This window comes from Ambystoma mexicanum, chromosome 5q (genome assembly GCF_040938575.1).
Source record: "Ambystoma mexicanum isolate Mex_15411 chromosome 5q, UKY_AmexF1_1, whole genome shotgun sequence".
Lineage (NCBI taxonomy): Eukaryota > Metazoa > Chordata > Amphibia > Caudata > Ambystomatidae > Ambystoma > Ambystoma mexicanum.
Window position 1 is genome coordinate 1,357,227,541 of NC_090933.1, and position 12,191 is coordinate 1,357,239,731.

Genomic DNA, 12,191 nt, shown 5'->3' on the forward strand with positions numbered 1-12,191 from the left:
TACGCTGCAAGGGCGTTGGGGCGTGGTTTTATGGGGATGCATCCAGCTGATCTGATACCTTCAGCTGTTCGCTCCTGTAGATTTAAAGATACAGCACGTTCGTCCACAGCGCTGTGATGTGTTGCAATCAACAGGTTGTTACAGCAATAGCCGATAGCAGACAGGAGTCATTCAATGAAACCAGGTCGTTGAAGAGCTTAGCTAAACAGATGCGTCTCGCCCTTTCGTCCTCTGGGTCGACCTTTTGGACATGATGAGGTGAGGTTAACAGACCTGGTGTGTGATGAGTAGGTGGAGCGTTGCTAGGGTCCATTTCCCGGATGCAAACTAAACGCTACTGTCTTGCAGCAAGACTTATCCTTGGCCTTAAACCCAGGGACCGCATCTCTCCTGCACTAAAAGGTCTTCACTGGCTCCCAGTTGCTGCACAGATTAAATTCAAATCATTCTTCATCATCATCATCCACAAGGCTATCTGGGCCCAGGGAGCACACTATCTTCATCTTTATTTCACTAAATACTCTCCCTATAAACCACTTAGTTCCTCTGGCACTAACTCTTTGTGTAAAGCGTTTTGCTAAACAGAGGGCCACTCTTTTTCTACTGCGGGCTCAATCCTCTGGAATAGCCTGCCCATGCGCCTTGATCTCCACAAATTCCGGAACTCCTTAAGACCTTCCTCTTTTCTGTCTCTTTCCCTCCTTCTCTCCTCTGCTAATCCCACAGTTGCTGAATCGGTGTACTTGGCCCTTAAGCATCTTCGGGGCCTTGTCCTCCCACACCAATTCTTCCCAGCTCCTGTCTATCCACAGCACTTAGCATCTGCACACCCTCTTGCTCTGGAGGCTTGATCTTAGACTTCCTGCGGCCCAGGCTGTGTAGCACTCAACATTATTAGCACTTTGTCTATGGCTCTCCCTCTAGCTTGGAGCCCCCAGCACTTACCACCTCTTCCCTCTTCCTTTCTGCACTTGCATTTATGTCCACGGTCCAGGATCAATTCACTTGCATGCAAGAGCATATGAAGCAGGCGGTCCAGAAACTCCAACAGGATGTTGCAAAGCCGGAAGAGAGGACCGACACATTGGAGAAGATAGTTCAGAAAGTGGAAGATGAACTGAGGCAGTATAGCGAAACGCAGGAGCACCTGGTGCGTCTAACCCATAATCTAGAGCTCCAGTGCGAGGACCTCGAAAATGGGTCCCGCAGATCGAATATTCAAACCAAGAATATGGTGGAGACGGTAGCAGAGAAAGACCTAGAAAAAAAGGCGGTGCAAGAAATTTTCAGGGACATCTTGGCGGAGGACAACGCTGACAATGTAGGGTTCATCGTGGGGGTCCCAGGAAGACAGGCGCACCGGGTGAGCGGCCCGGAGATGTTTTGGTGCCGATATCCTCATGCCCACAGAAGGAAGACGTTCTGAGGAAGGCCAAGGAAATGGACCATATAAAAATGAATGGGGTGGAAATCTACTCGGACTTGGCTCAAGTGACCCTTCAGAAGAGGAGGGCTATGGCTCCGGTGGTCAAGGAACTGGTGAACAGGAAGATTCGGTACAAATGGACCTTCCCGTTTGGGATGCTGTTTTCCTGGGAGGGAAAACCAAGAAAGGTGACATCATGTGAGGAGGGGCTTCAGGTAATGGGCATTCAGGAGGCCGATGGAGTCCGTCAGCGGCGTAGAGTGGGTCCCCGCAGGGACCTATGGGATTGGAAGGAGGAACACCATAATAGGAAGCACACGGGGGAAGGGAGGTCTTGAGGAGGGTTACCGCTGCGCACTTGAGGGGGTGTGGTTGGTCCTGAAGGGAAGGGAGCATGCACACTCCTGAGACGAGAGGAGGACTTGGCGCTCAAACGGAAACAAGGTACGCGGCCCGGTGCAGGTTTTAGCATCGGAATCTCCAGGGATGGGACATTCTGTTGTTGCAGGAAACGCATATCAGGTTGCAGGATAAAGCAAAGATAAACCTGAGGGTCTACAAGAGGGTAGTGCAATCTAATTTGGCAGACGAGAGGGCTGGGGCCCTGATCGCATTCCATGATGGGATGAATTTTCACCTGCAAAACACCCAGATGGACAAAATGGGGCGATTTGTTTTTGCTAAAGTCACAGTACGAGTGTGGCTCGTCACATTGGACTCGGTCTATGCTCCTAACTCGGGGCAAGGCAGCTTTCTGAGGGAGGTACTGGAGAAGCTGGAGGGGGGGATAATCCTGGGGGGTGATCTGAATCTGGCGTGGGTTCCTGGAGAGGAATCTGAGTTCAGGAAATCACCAAGGCCCGGGAGCACCTTCATAACGCCTATACCAAAAAATTAACCAATTGGCGTTGTGTGATGTGTGGCATGAACTTAAGGGTCAGCAAAGAGGGTTCACATACTACTCTCACATACACAGCTCAATGTCTAGGATAGACTATTTCTGGGCACCAGTGGGGATTCTGGGAGAGGTTTAGGGCACAGATATTGGGCCCAATTCTCTGTCCGACCATGCACCGCTTTGGTTGGAGACAAGCACTCCGTAGAGGAGGTTGGGCTCTGCTGTTGGAGGCTCCCGCAGGGAATGTTCCAAGATTCGGAGATGGTGAACCTAATTGGGGAAAAGAATAGTAGAATACTGGGCCTTCAACGATTCGGGGGAGGTAAGTGTAGGCACGACGTGGGAGGCATTTAAGGCCGTGATGAGGGGGCATATGATCGCTCTACAAGCCTCTAAAGACAAGCAGCGGTATGCGTGGGAGAAGGAACTGGAATTGAAGTTGGCGGACATTTGCAGAGAACTTTCCTGTAACTCCACTCTGCGCCTGAAAAGAGCACTTCGACACATAGAGGGCCAATTAGATGTGCTCCATACAAAAAAAGCAGAGAGAAGCCTGCTATATCTCCGGCACCATTATTACTTGAAGGCCAACAAAGACGATAAGTATTTAGCCAGGCAGTTGAGAGCGAGACGACAGGAATATTCGATCAAGAGTTTAAGAACTAACCAGGGGGATACTGTAACTCGCATAGGGAAAGTATTTAGCGATTACTATCAGAAGCTGTATGCTTCGGGTAATCCGAACAATGCGGACCAGGCTTCCTATTTAAAAGCGATAAATCTCCCTAGACTATCAGAGGAGCAGAGGGATTCCCTGGAAGGGGAGATTAGTGAGGACGAAGTTCGGAAGGCTATAAAGGACCTTCCAGTAAATAAAGCGCCAGGCCCTGATGGGTTTTCGGCGGTATTCTATAAGAAATTCTCGGATGTTCTCCCCCCGGCTAGAAAAACTATTTAACACCTTTAAAGATGAGGGGAATGTGACACACTCGATGAATGAAGCCAAAGTCCTGGTCTTTCATAAGGCAGTTAAGGACCCAACGCTCCCGAGCTCATATCGCCCGATTGCCCTAATTAATCTGGACTCCAAATTATATACGAAAATATTAGTAGCTAGACTGGCCCCAATTCTCTCCAAGCTGATCCATAAAGATCAGTCAGGATTCATCTGGCCGTCAAACCCATAATAATATTAGGAGTATCATACATTTGATAGAAAAGATAGGGATTAAACAAACCCCGGCCGTGCTCCTGGCACTAGATGCCGAAAAAGCATTTGACCGGGTAGAATGGTCAATGCTGTTTCACATCTTAAAGGGGATGGGATTCGGAGAGCAATTCCAAAAAATGATCAAAGCTAACTAAAACACCCCCTCTATCAGAATAGCTTTGAATGGGGAAGTCATGGGAAGGGTAAAGTTGTCGAGGTGCACCAAGCAGGGATGTCCGCTTTCGCCTCATTTATACGTAGTGTTCCTTGAGCCGTTGCTGATTAGGATTAGAGAGCTGCCCTCGATCGTAGGACTAGACATGGCGAGTATCCAACACAGGGTAAGGGCATATGCGGACGATATGTGGGTGTTCCTATCGGACCAGTCTCGATCTCTCCCGGTGGTTTGTCAGGAATTAGAACAGTTTGGGGCGATATCTGGCTTGAAGATAAATAGAAATAAGTCGGAAATACTCATTTTGGCAGGGGATCGGGAGGAGATCAAAAGGACGGTGACATCCCTAAACCTGAGAGTAGCGGAAGCCGGGATAAAGTACTTGGGTCCGTTCACTCCTATGTTCGGGAATCCGGACTTCCTCCCAGGGATGGTGAAAGGGGTGTTTAGGAAATGGGAGCAAGCTGGGTGGACCAAAATAGGTGCAATGTATCAGGGCCAGCAGGTCAAATCGTTCGTGGTCTGCACCACTCATTTAAAGCTTCATGAGTCAGACAGGTATAAATACAATCAGCTCAGACACTGGCTAGCAATGCCAGCAATTAAACGGGCGGCCTCGAGGGATCTCACTCCCTTTGAAAAATACACTGTAACCAACTCAGGGTCTACGAAATTTGTGTCAACACTGTAAAAATGTATAAGTGTGCAGATGGAACTACATGGTAAAATGGGAGCGAGCGCTCGGGGAGCCAATCAGCAGTGGAGAGATCTATGGGGGAATATCCCCAAACTGACCTGATCCATTCAATGTGGGTTAAGATTGTACTGCAGTGGCACAACACATCGGAGCGGTTAAAGCCTATGTACCCAAACTCGTCTAATCTTTGTTGGAGGGGGTGTGGGAGGGTACCTGGAGGCATATTTGGTGGGACTGTAAAGGGATCCAGACCTTTTGGGAGGGGGTGAAGTCCCAAATGAAGGCGATGTTCCCACATGTGGACCAACTAGGATCTCAGGTATGGCTGTGTGGGTTGAGGGACCAAATAGCCAAAAGGTATTCAACGGCGCAGTGGAGAAGCTTTATGGGCCTGGTCATTGCGGCATGGACAGCGATAGCCCAGAACTGGAAGCAGAGTGATTCCCCGGGAGTGATCACTTGGCAGCAGAAGGTTTGGTCGCTAGTCGCTATGGAAAAACTGTCATACAGTTTACAAGGCTCCAATAGGCCTTTTTCGAGAGACTGGGGGGAGGGGGGGGGGTATTACTGCACTATCTGCAATCGGACTATATGTTGCAATGGTGCCCCCCAAAGGATCAGGATTCTGGATTTATTTCACGCTTGAGACTTTCCGCAGACACCAGGGGTTGATCTCCAGGGGGAGGGAGAGAGAGGGGGGTTGTGGGATTTTAGTTGTCCTGTTCTGTTGTTGTGGATCGTTTACTCTGTGAAACCAATAAATACATTTAAATAAAAGGTTTCAAAAAGAAGTTGAGGGGCAATGATTTACCTTCAGAAGCCTAGCCAGAGGAGGGTTGCCGCTCACCTTGAGTAAGCCATAGGTTGGACCTTTTCAATAATTGCTTTGGACCTATCGAAGGGCTATAGTGCCTGCATATAGGATGCAAGGTGCTAGAAGTGAGAGTACCTATGGCCCTCAAACACATATGTTGCTTGAAAGGGATGGCAATGTGTGGGTTTCCAAGCAGCCAGAGGCCTCTGAACTAAACCCTAAAGGGTGGATCCATACAGAGGAGTGTTACTGAACTGCGCCTGTTGCACCAGTTTAAGATCTGTGTGAAAAACCAAAAGATCACAAAATCAACCAGCAGAGTTGAATCACTTTGGCTAAGCCCATTAGTGATGTTGCTGCTTTTTATGATAGAAGAAGACAATAGGACAGTGTAGCTCAGTCAAATGACCCACTGAATTTGGGGTGTGTGCCTAGGACGCTCCGCTGTAACCTAATAAACGGGGAGGAGAGGCACCAAATATAGAAACTTTCTTATACACATGCTCTTCATTCCTTGTTCTCCTTCGTGGATGGAACTATTTACTCGAATACTTTCATAAGGCAATGTTCCCTAATGTAAAAGGCTACCAGTAAGTTTTAACAAGGAAAATCCTCTACATACAAACCATCTATTTGTTGAAGTAGAAAGGGGTAATTGAGGAGGAGCGATTGTAATTCTGCCACAGAAGCAGAGGAAGTACATCTTTCCTCATTGCAGCCTATATCCCATGTACCACTCTGGTCACCGAGTACAGGGGCCTATGCAAACGGGGCAATACAGTGTTCTCACACTGTCCCTAGAAACACCAGAAGAAGTATGCGCACTAACAGAGCGGCAGTCCTGGGATCAGCCTGTAGAGCAAATCAACCTTACACATTGTCGCGAAGGAGAGAGGGTCTTCCCAACCCACTAGGCATTACCAAACAAGAACTATACGCTAATAGAGCACATCTAGGGAGCAGGGGGCAGGGAGGTGCCCATAAAGTGGGGTGTGCAATCACCTTAGTGCATGCAGTATAAGCTATGTACCAAATGCAGGTGTAAACACCATCTAGGCAAGAGGCAGTCATCTTAGAAGTTAGTCCCAAGCGCAGTGAACAGTATTCTGTCTATTAGTATTTGGTCCCTTGCATGAGTGCGAACACCACTGTTGGGTAACAATTGGTGCAGTCATACTGTGTGAGACTACACAAGACCTATCTGCTTGGTATTCGGTAACCCACCTTTTGGTATAGGTCTGTACTACACAAGTTGGTAATGTGACTGAGCAGCCAGGCCTATCTCAAGAGGGGTAGATGTGAGCTGTAGAGCTGTACAGATGAAAAATCACTCAATACAAGTAACCAGGTAACACTTACACTCAAGGTTTCAGTTATAAATATATATTTACACATTCGTTTTAGTTAAGCATTCTTTAAAAAGGCAATCATTTGTAACAGTCAAGCAAACGTTGGAATCACTTTACAAAGTCAATAAAGTTGGTGAATGCTCTTTGGACACGCTAATACATTTCTCCTACACCCTGAAAGGACTTCAATAACAAGGGTAGTATTGCATTTATCTTGAACACCAATATACATTTCAGACTCTGGGTTTCAGGAAGGCAGGGTTGGGGAAATAAAAAGGTTAGAACATACTTTCTTATAATGCGAAGACAGTTTGAAACCCCTAATGAATAAGCCTTTCCCAGCAGTAAAAGTGTTCAACAGATTACAACCTATGAAGGGACAAGCACTGTCAAAGTCAATATATTAGAAGGGTGCCTCTAAGGAGCAAGAACAGCCAAAGTATATTGGACAAAGTCTATAGTTCTGATGCACTTCTTGGATAAAGTCTTTTACAAAGTCAAATAGTTCAAGAAAATCACTGAAGGAACACAAGCTGTTAAGCCTATGCAAGGGGAGTTGAAAGCAACTCAGAAAAAGGTAAGCCAGTGCACTTCTCCAGTAGGAAAGCACGACATATGGCAATAAGGCAAGTACCCCAACCCCCTTAAGTACCTCTGGTTTGAAGAAAGTGGTCCAGCTGGATTCAGCCAAGCAAACCCTTGTTCCTGGGCCACAGTCGTGGGGACAATAGGGAGGACGTCTGGCAGACTCCTGCAGCAGTACTGGGAAAGGACTATTGCTACAGATTTTCTTCGATTCAGCAGCTCTTCTGCGGTTTCAGCGCCTCGCAAACAGCACTGATGCAGAACGAATATCCCTGGTTGGACTTTCCTTGCTCCCTCGGGCCCGGATTCTGGTGAGGGCACTCCGGATCAGAATTTCCTTTTTTCTTAGGAGCTTCCTGGAGCTTTTGGCAAGATTCATTCCGCGGAAGATGTTGCACTCGGTTATGGACACTCAACCACTGGCATTGGGCGTCTGCAGCACAGGAGAGGCACAAGTCGGGGGTTGCGCCAAAGTGGAGTTCGCCTCGGGGCTAGCAGGTCCCACCAGCCCAAGGGGAGAAGTTTTTCCGTCTGCAGCTTCTCTGTCAATGTGAAAAAAAGTCAGCACAGCAGGAGGGCTTCATCGAGCACGAGGTCCAGGAGGCTGCAGCAGACTTCTCTTCATGATTTCTTCTTCAGATGTTTCTTCCAGTGGTCGACTCTGCCTGTAGTCCCAAGAACCTCCCCTTTTAAGCTGGTGCTTATTCATTCATAGCCCTCTGCTGTCAATCACCCAGCAGGGAGGCTGTCGTTCCCGGACAGCCAGCCGGCCAATCAGGACTGGTTTGGTTCAGGCACACCTAGAAATAAAGGACAGGGGAGTTTCGGGACCCTCTTTCACTTCCTGTCCTTCCAGACACACTGGAGCCAGGGGTGGGCTTCAGGGCTGAAGCCTACCAAAGGCAAAACACACAAAGGGCTCAAACCTGTCTCAACGTACAGAGTAAAAGCCAAGAAAGACATCACAAACAGAAAATGGCAAAAAAAAAAGAAGACAGGACATTTTGACAAAATGGTCACCCATGGGTGCTGTAATGCAGCGGAGGGTTCAGCCCAAGGTAAAAATGCACACTAGTAGTAAAAAGTAAACCACTGCCACCAGCCATTTAAAGTAGTGAGGGTAACAAGTAGGATAGGGGGCTACTAGGAAACCCCCCAGCACACCACATAAAATGATGTGTGCTGGACCTACAAAGTAAAAAGGTAAGGAAGATCAATTTCACCTTACTATTCTTGGAAATAATAGTTTACCCAAGAAAAGGTATTTAAACCTTAAGAGAAATCCAAGGGACTTCTCAGTGACACTGGAATGAGGGTGCGGTGCATCACTATACAAAAAGCAGATGCCTAGGGAGTTTGTCAGACTCAAAAACAGTGAAAACATAAAATCCTGGTCAGGGAAAAACACATGAGGGAGTGAGAAAAAGGCCCCACTCACTCAGGAGTAAAAATTAAAAAGTCCTAAGTCCAGCAAAAGAGCTGGGGGTCTCTAAGGTGGGAGGAAATCAGCACAGAAATAAACATTTTCCCCAAGAACCACCCCCACCCTGTCCATGTCAGAAATCCACAACCTCCTCTGTTCGGAAAGTTACAGGCCCTCGCGCCCAGGGACGAATGCGCCCGGCGAAGTCATGAGAAGGGAGCAGAGCGCCTCCTGGCAGTGCCATCCAACGAAGCAGATAGCAAGGCCCTCCTGCCCCCAAGTTCCCCACATGAGAAATACAGCTTTGCCATGCTTTCATCCCATGACCCCCGCATGCCACAGTACCGTCCAACCCCAGACCACTGACCATTAAACTTTCACACCCCTCGACCGATCACTAAGATCAGAAGGCAAGGCTATTGCACCTTCAGGAATGGGTCACGTGATTTGTACAGCGAAGTGCAGGGTGGCATCTAAACTATAGCTCAAAACTAAGGTGGAGGACCTTGCGGGTTGCTGATCAGTCTGGGAACGAGTGAAGTGTGTGTGATTTAGTGTGAGCTCAGCTCTCCGCCCAGCCCATCACTGTATCTGCCAGGTGCATTGTTACAATCATAAGAATAACATTGTGTGTCAGAGTAGCTAATTAATTGTTAGGTCAGCTCACCGCGGATGACGAGCCAAGCAGCACCCACGTGAACAAAGATGAACAGATGAAGATGGACTAGCATCCCATATGGAGAAGGCCCTACAGCTATAGGCCTCTGCCAATCCGTATTGTAGAATTGTAATATACACGATGACATAATTAGTGACGCTCTTTATGCTTATAATGTACCCCGCATGCCAACGGACCTCAGAACGTTCCATGGCAGCAGAGTTCTTGGCTGATACATTCCTATTTTTGCAGAAATAAATTCCAACCTAAAAGAAACAGTACAAACAATACTGCTAGATTCCGAACTATACAGACACACATGGATAAGCAAACCCTAGCTATGACACCTATAACTCCAACCCCAACTCCTACTCACCACCCCCAAAAGAAACGCCGGAGTCAAAATAAGCACACAGATACACTTGCAAGTCATCCACCTCCCAACAACACCCTAACTCTTACTGGATCCCTTATCAATGCCAGATCCATGGTAGCTCATGCAATTGAAATTGCTGACATACTAAACAACAGTAGCATTGACTTCCTTGCCGTAACTGAAACCTGGCTCCATGAGGCAGCAGGACCCTCACTGATGTTAGCCATACCTGACAACTACCAGATCCACAGAGTAGACAGACCCAATGCCAAAGGCGGTGGCTTAGCAATCATCGCGAAAACCACCTTGCCGATCCGACTCACCACCTCACACCCCTGTGCTTCCTGCGAAGTACTCTCAGCAAAAATGCACCTCTCCAACAACCGCACGCTAGACATTCTCCTGATCTACAGGCCCCCAGGTCCCCTGGGAACCTTTGAAGATGACCTTACTACCCTCATAGCGAACAATACCCAAAAACACTCGCAAACGCTGCTGATGGGCGACTTCAATATCGGTTTTAATGAGCCAGGCAATAAAAATGCCCTCTCTATAACATCTATCCTAAATGACCAAGGCCTTACCCAAAAAGTTCTCTCCCCTACACATGCTAAAGGCAGAACCCTTGATTGGGTCTCAGAACTCAACTAACATAGTTATCACTGCCATCACCCCTCAAATATGGACTGACCACTTTCTAATAAATTTCACTGCCACACTTAACCTCCCTAGCCCCAAAACTATCAAAATGATACCACCACTCCCTACCAGAAGTAAAAAAGATATTACTACAGAAAAACTTATCCCCCTCCTCCTGCCCACTATTAACGGCCTGAAGGACAACACCGACCCAGACACACTAGTAGACACCTTTAACAAAGCTATGTCTCACGCACTTGACACCATTGCACCTGCAAAACTACGCAAAGCTAAGCAAGAAGCCCACCTTAATGCCTGGTTCACCCCCCAGTTTAAGGACCTTAGAAAACAGAAACGAAAACTTCAAACTATCTGGCGTAATTCGCCCACCAACGACAACAAAGCCAAGCTAACCCAAGCTACAAAACATTACAAGTCTGAAATTATCAATACTAAAAAAAACGTATTCAATGACAGAATTACCAATACCAAATCGAATACCAAGGAACTATTTGCCATCCTCCGGGAAATGGAATCCCCTATCAACCACCTGACACGGTCCCAAAGGACAAGATATGGTGCACTAATATACAGAACGCCCTAACAAAATCTCCACCCTCCAACTTAAAATAATGAATAAAAAAGACACCCTCTCTCCTACTGATCAACAAGTGCCTCCAGTAACTGAACCTATCACCATCCCCCCTTTCAGCTTTAAACCCATCTCCATCATTGACACTGTAAAGGTTATCCTCTCACTGAAGCCCTCTAACTGTAAGGGTGACAGCTGCCCAGCTCAAATAATAAAGGACGCTGCCAGAGACTTAGCCCCTTTCATTTCGAAGCTTATCAACTCATCCTTCAAATCCAACACAGTGCCTGCCAATTTAAAAGAATCCTGGGTCCTCCCCCTTCTCAAAAAACAAACCCTCGATCCATCTATCCCGACCAACTATAGGCCCATTACCACGGTACCCTTCCTACTAAAAATTATCGACACAGTAGCCTATCTCCAAATTCAAGAGTACCTAGAAGCCAATCATCTTCTAGGCTCGCGCCAATCGGGCTTCCGCCCCCTCCATGGCACAGAAACAGCCCTGCTAGATCTCAAAACCAAAATGGAGGAATTTAAGGATAATGGGAAAACCGCGTTGCTACTCCTACTGGACTTGTCAGCAGCTTTTGATCTGGTGGACCATGCAGTCTTATGCAACCACCTCAAGTTGGCTGCCAACTTCACAGGAGACGCTATAGCATGGGTCCAATCCTTTCTAGCTAACCAGACTATGAGAGTGTTCTCCTCTTCCACGTGGGCTGACCCTATCCAAATCACATGTGGAGTCCCACAGGGCTCCTGTGTCTCACCCACTATGTACAATATCTTCACCAAGCCATTGTTCGACAAGTTGGACAGACTGGGCGTCACCTACACTAATTACGCAGATGACACCCAGATCCTTATACCCCTTTCGGGCAACTATGAAGTGGACTTGGCTCTGGTGAATAAAATTTACATCCTCATTCAAGCATGGATGGCCACACATGGCCTCTGCCTGAACGACGATAAAACTGAAATCCTGCTCCTTGGTTCAGACCACAAATTATCCAAACTCACCCCGGACTATACCTCATTTAACATTGATAACAACTCTATCAAGGTTATGCGCGAGGTCAAAACCCTGGGTTTTTACCTCGACTCAGCTCTCACCCTCAAAAAGCAAGTGAACTCCCTTGCCTCCTCAACCACCTACACGTGTAAACTCATCCGGGCCGCTAGACCCTTCCTGTCCAGTGCCAGTTGCCTCACCTTGGCCAATGCCCTTGTCATGTCCAGACTGGACTACTGTAACGCCTTATACTCAGGTGCCAACAAGTCGGTCACTGACAAACTCCAGAGATTACAAAATAACGCTCTTAGAGCAGCACTGAACATCTCATGCA

At 47.5% G+C, this 12,191-nt stretch overlaps 1 protein-coding gene across 1 annotated transcript in view; it reads right to left on the reverse strand.

Annotated features, from left to right (window-relative positions):
* The window catches only part of LOC138498144 (3-galactosyl-N-acetylglucosaminide 4-alpha-L-fucosyltransferase FUT3-like), a 96,416-nt gene that overhangs the window by 40,191 nt on the left and 44,034 nt on the right, over positions 1 to 12,191 (reverse strand). The window lies entirely within an intron of this gene.